A 6,000-nucleotide genomic window follows, 5' to 3' on the forward strand; every position below is an offset into this window, starting at 1 on the left:
CTCCATAGTGTGACCCTTCTTACAGTAGATACCTCCATAGTGTAACCCCTTTTACAGTAGATACCTCTACAGAAGAGACCTCCATAGTGTGAGACCTCTATATTAGAGACCTCCATAGTGTGAGACCTCTACAGTAGAGACCTCCATAGTTTGACCCCTCTTACAGAAGAGACCTCTACAGTAGAGACCCCTTTAGTGTGACCCCTCTTGCAGTAGAGACCTCTACAGTAGAGATCTCCATTGTATGACCCATTCTTACAGTAGAGACCTCCACAGTAGAGACCTACGTAGTGTCACCCCTCTTACAGTACAAACCTCTACAGTAGAGACCTCCATAGTGTGAGACCTTTACAGTAGAGACCTCCATAGTTTGACTCCTCTTACAGTAGAGATCTCCATAGTGTGACCACTCTTACAGTATAGACCTCCATTGTGTTACTGCTCTTACAGCAGAGACTTCCATAGTATGACCGCTGTTACGGTAGAGACCTCCATAGTGTGAGTGCTCTTACAGTAGAGACCTCCATAGTGTGAGACCTCTACAGTAGAGACCTCCATAGTTTGACCCCTCTTACAGTAGAGACCTCCATAGTGTGAGACCTCTACAGTAGAGACCTCCATAGTTTGACCCTTCTTACAGTAGGGACCTCTACAGTAGAGACCTCTATAATGTGACCCCTCTTACAGTAGAGACCTCCATAGAGTAACCCCTCTTACAGTAGAGACCTCTACAGTAGAGACTTCCATAGTGTGAGACCTATACAGTAGAGACCTCTACAGAAGAGACCTCCAAAGTGTGACCCTTCTTACAGTAGATACCTCCATAGTGTAACCCATTTTACAGTAGATACCTCTACAGTAGAGACCTCCATAGTGTGAGACCTCTATATTAGAGACCTCCATAGTGTGAGACCTCTACAGTAGAGACCTCCATAGTTTGACCCCTCTTACAGAAGAGACCTCTACAGTAGAGACCCCTTTAGTGTTACCCCTCTTGCAGTAGAGACCTCTACAGTAGAGATCTCCATTGTATGACCCATTCTTACAGTAGAGACCTCCACAGTAGAGACCTACATAGTGTCACCCCTCTTACAGTACAAACTTCTACAGTAGAGACCTCCATAGTGTGAGACCTTTACAGTAGAGACCTCCATAGTTTGACTCCTCTTACAGTAGAGATCTCCATAGTGTGACCATTCTTACAGTATAGACCTCCATTGTGTTACTGCTCTTACAGCAGAGACTTCCATAGTATGACCGCTGTTACGGTAGAGACCTCCATAGTGTGAGTGCTCTTACAGTAGAGACCTCCATAGTGTGAGACCTCTACAGTAGAGACCTCCATAGTTTGACCCCTCTTACAGTAGAGATCTCCATAGTATGACTACTCTTACAGTATAGACCTCCATTGTGTTACTGCTCTTACAGCAGAGACTTCCATAGTATGACCGCTGTTACAGTAGAGACCTCAATAGTGTGACTGCTCTTACAGTAGAGACCTCCATAGCGTGAGACCTCTACAGTAGAGACCTCCATAGTTTGACCCCTCTTACAGTAGAGACCTCCATAGTGTGACTGCTCTTACAATAGAGACCTCCAGTGGTGGGCTGAGGTGCCTAAGGCTCACCAGTAAAGTTTATTTTGGGGGCCAACCCTAGTGATATATTCAAATATGACCTGCTCCCACAGCAGTAAGATGCTACCAGATGTTTGTATATGGGGGTCCCTGCAGCAACTTTGAGGAGGTAGGTCCTGGGGAGAAGAAGACACTGGCTAGCTTTCCTCTCTACCTAGAAGTCATGCCCGCTCTGATCGTGTCTATAATAATAAACTGGGGAGTTTTTCTTTATAATCTATCAGGTTTTTTATATGATTATAGTCTGTTGGAGGAGGTATACACTGAATATATGTATGTAGTGCAGTAACTCCACACTGTGTTATGTGCCACTTGTGCAGGGGGTGGGAGCCTAGGGGCCCACCTTGCTCAGGGGCCCACAGGGGTATTCACCTGTACCCCTGTGGGCCAGTCCGAGCCTGGAGAGCTTAATAGTGTGACTGCTCTTACAGAAGAGACCTCCATAGTAGGACTGCTGTTACAGTAGAGACCTCCATAGTGTGACTACTCTTATAATAGAGATGCAGTAGCCAGGTTTGGGGTGATCCCAATGCTATGATGGATCCCAGACACCCTTGAGGTGTCACCATGTGTTCCTGCACTCCAGAAGGGATGGTAAGGCGTGGTGCATCCCAATGGGAAATAAATCCAGAGAGTCAGGGTCTGTAGTAAACCAATATGCTTCTTTACTGGAGGAACTCAAGTGCAAACCAATAGGAGCCTTCTTCTTCTGTGACTTAGTTGAATGTGGAAAGTGAGCCAGTGAAGTTACGAAAGAGGACTGATGATACATAGAGACTGCAAGCTAATTGCCAGAAAGTTTCACTATTTTCTGTTTTAAGTAGGTGGCCAGTTCTCGAGCATGGTCACTACCATGCATCGGCACTTGTGGACTGAGGAGGCAGTAAAAAGTGAAGTTTCTTTAGGTTATTAAATAGTGAGGAAATCAGGGTCATGAAGTAGATCTGTTTGGCGAGGTAGAGGGCAGAGTTATAAGTTGTCCTCATAAATTTGTAATGGGAGAAGTCTAGTGATGCAGAAGTTTTTCTCCATAGGCATTCAGAGCTTCTGGAGCATCACTGGAGAAAGCAAGTTTGAGGTGTAGGATAGGGTTACTTTTGCCTTAGTTTGGAAGTTGGAGTGAAGGGGGCGCCACTTCATCCATAGCACTTCTGAGGGTATCAATATAGTGTTTTGCAGCTAGTTCTACACAGGAGAGGGAGGAGACTGAGGACAGTGATGACAGTAGAAAGTCTGGAAGTTTGTCAGTGTCAATGGCATGTAGATTTCTGAATGTGTGATAAGTAGGAGTGTGCTGAGATGGATGAGGAGAGAAGGTTATGGTCAGAGAGTGGAAGAGGAGAGTTAGTAAAGTCGGAAACGGAGCAGAGCCGGAGGAAGATCATGTCAAGTGTGGTATTGTCTGAGATCTGGAGGCAGATGAGGAGATAGGGCTGCCTAAGGGGATGTTAAAGTCACCTAAAACGAGAGTCATGAAAAGTGTGGCAAAGTGATCCAGTACATTGGTGGGTGAGTCGGTAATTAACCTTTACTCTGAAGGAGAGAGGATGGAAGTGTATGAGAGTTTGGATCTTAAAAGATAGAACTGGGGGAATGACCTGAAAAGTGCATTGTCGGGAGAGAAGTACTCAGACTCCACCACCATGCTCTCAAGTCTGGGGGTGTGCAAAAAATGCAAACCACCATAAGAAAGAGCAGCAGGAAAAGTGGTGTCAGGTTGCTGAATCCAAGTTTTGGTGAGCGCCAGCCGGTTAAGAGAATTTTGTAGAAAGAAGTCATGAATGTAGGGGAACTTGTTACACACTGACTATGGATTCTAGAGCACAGAGTTAATAGAGGGAAGAGAGGATAACAAATGTGTATGAGATTAGCAGGGTTTCTATGGGAGATGAGGAAGTGGTTGAATTTAGACAAGGGTGGGTCAGAGTAGGAGAGACATTTCCTGAATTTAGAAGCAAAAGTATAAACAGAAAGAGCAAATGGTTCTGTGATTTGTGAGAGAGCTTATTGTGTCGTACCCTAGAACATGATGGGGTGAGATTATTCAGCATTTGAACTGTATATGGGAGAGGGAATCAGAGACAGGCTGATATGGAGAGAGTGTAATGGAGAGGTAACAGGGCACGGGAAGGAGAGAGGGGCTGATGTGAAGAGAGTGTAATGGAGAGGTAACAGGGTGAGAGAAGGAGAGAGGCGGAGAGCGTGCACCCACTAGTCTGCCACCCACGCCCCTGTCCCTGCCTACTTGCACTCACCCGTCCTAGGCAACAGAGCGCAACTGGGCGGCGATCCCTAACTTGAGTAAGTGCGGGAGAGACAGAGAAAAGCAGAGACAGGCAACGGGCGGCGACAGGAGCGTACAGAAGTCGAGAAGGGTAAAAAAAACTAGCAAAGGTCACAACGAGAGGTCACGTCAAACTACAAGGGAGATGCAAAGACAATACCAATAACAAGCCGGAGGTCAAACCCACACCCCGTGGTCCCCCGCTGCGCTCGGAATGCTCACCTTTCCAGCAGGAGGCCTCTGGACACTCTACAGCATGTCCATGGTCCCGTGCTGCACTGACCTCCTGATGTACGCACGCCGTGACCTGACGCGCTGTGTCACAATAGGCGCAGAGCAGCGCACAACAACTAAGGCCGGGCACCCTGTGGCAGGCGCAGTACTATGAAGTGTCTGTTGCGCTGTGGCATTAGAAGAATTTTGATATCTCTGACTTTTTAGTCTAACCAGACTGTCTATTACTCTGTAATTCCTCTAGCGCCGTTCTATGGAAACAGTAGGTTTAAAGAGCACACCAAATGCTTGAAATAACTTCTTTATTAACTTCAACTTTTCTTCATATAACACTGCCGCCTCCGCACAGATAGTCCATGTACGTAACACGTGCTGAAAAGATATCACAAAATGGTGGTATGCATAAGATGGTGGTTCAACTGTTCAATCTTGTCATTCATCATAAACTGGTGGATATATTTCTCTCTTGAGTATCTGTACTCTCACTTTAAGTTATTTAAGCACCTTATGATCTCTCTGAGAGGTATATCTGAGGTCTAACTAATATTTCACTTGCTCTACTTGGTTTGCAGTTATCAGTGACTATTTGCAGATTGGTTGCAATTGAATTTGTGAACTTTGTGGTTTGCAATTGTATGGTTGCAATTGGTGAAACTGTAAGTAAACATACATATAACCAGTTCAGTATACAGTTCTAATCACAATACTAACAGTAGGAACATTATATAACTGTTTTAACTACCTATTTTGGCCTCTTGTTGCCATAGAACTAAATGATTTTCCTATTACATGACGTAAAGTCATAGTTTTATTAAAGACACGGAGGCTCATATTGCTTTCTCCTTCTTTACTGACCACCAATAGCAGCAAAGAGAAAAAAATAACATACAGGAAACCATAGCAACCAAGGTCCCTCCCCTATGGCCCCTATAATAAGCCGCTCCTCCTATGGATCTTCCTCTTTCTTTGGGAACCTGGTGCCAACATCACGAGCATTCCAACGAAAACTCCGAACTGTGACTGGAACGAAGAAGTCCAACTCCAACGAAGCAGAAACCAGTCGCCAACCTGGTCAACTGTAGTAGAACCATCAACCTGGAACACGGTATCGTAGCCTGGAAGGAGCTTCATCCTAAAAGAGAAAAACAGACCGTAGGCCTAGGTGAAACCAGCATGTCAGGACAAGAGCGTCCGAAAGCCATCTGCTCAAACAGACCCGATAGGGGTCAAATGACCGAGGGCAATAAAGTGCAGCAAATCAAACTAAATTAATGGCACTGAAATAAATAACAGGACAATAAACACATTTGTGAAGGACTTTGATGCAATTGCCTATATGCTTCAGTTTAATTCTCTCCCTGCTATTTTAAGGTCTATATTCGGTTCCAAATGTCAAGAATGAATGTATTCGTGTACCGAACAGGGAGGCTGAAATTATGTTTGTATGTGGGATGGAAAGTACTTTTCTTAAAAGTGTTAAAAGTTGTAAATGTTCTGGCCAGCAGACCATTGAGCCGTGTGTATTGTTAAAACTCCATTATCTAGCCGGGCCCAGAGGAGGAGTTTTATGCTGCATAAATTGTGAGTTCTGGGGGCCAGTAAAGTTAGTCTCGTGTTTCCAGCATTAAGTTTTGACTCATGTGTGGATTATTCGGCGATTCCAGGGATATTCCTACTCGTGGAATATTGGGTGACTTTCTTTCATGGGAAGAAGGGAATGCTTGACGGGGATATTTTCTTCTACCGTCACAACTGGTTGGCAGCAGCGGGATTTTCCCTTCTACTTTCCTTTACACCAGGATTCCAAGCAGACACTGGGAACAGTGAATGGAAGGCTGGCACACCC

Source organism: Bufo gargarizans, unplaced genomic scaffold (assembly GCF_014858855.1).
Source record: "Bufo gargarizans isolate SCDJY-AF-19 unplaced genomic scaffold, ASM1485885v1 fragScaff_scaffold_149_pilon, whole genome shotgun sequence".
NCBI classification, from domain to species: domain Eukaryota; kingdom Metazoa; phylum Chordata; class Amphibia; order Anura; family Bufonidae; genus Bufo; species Bufo gargarizans.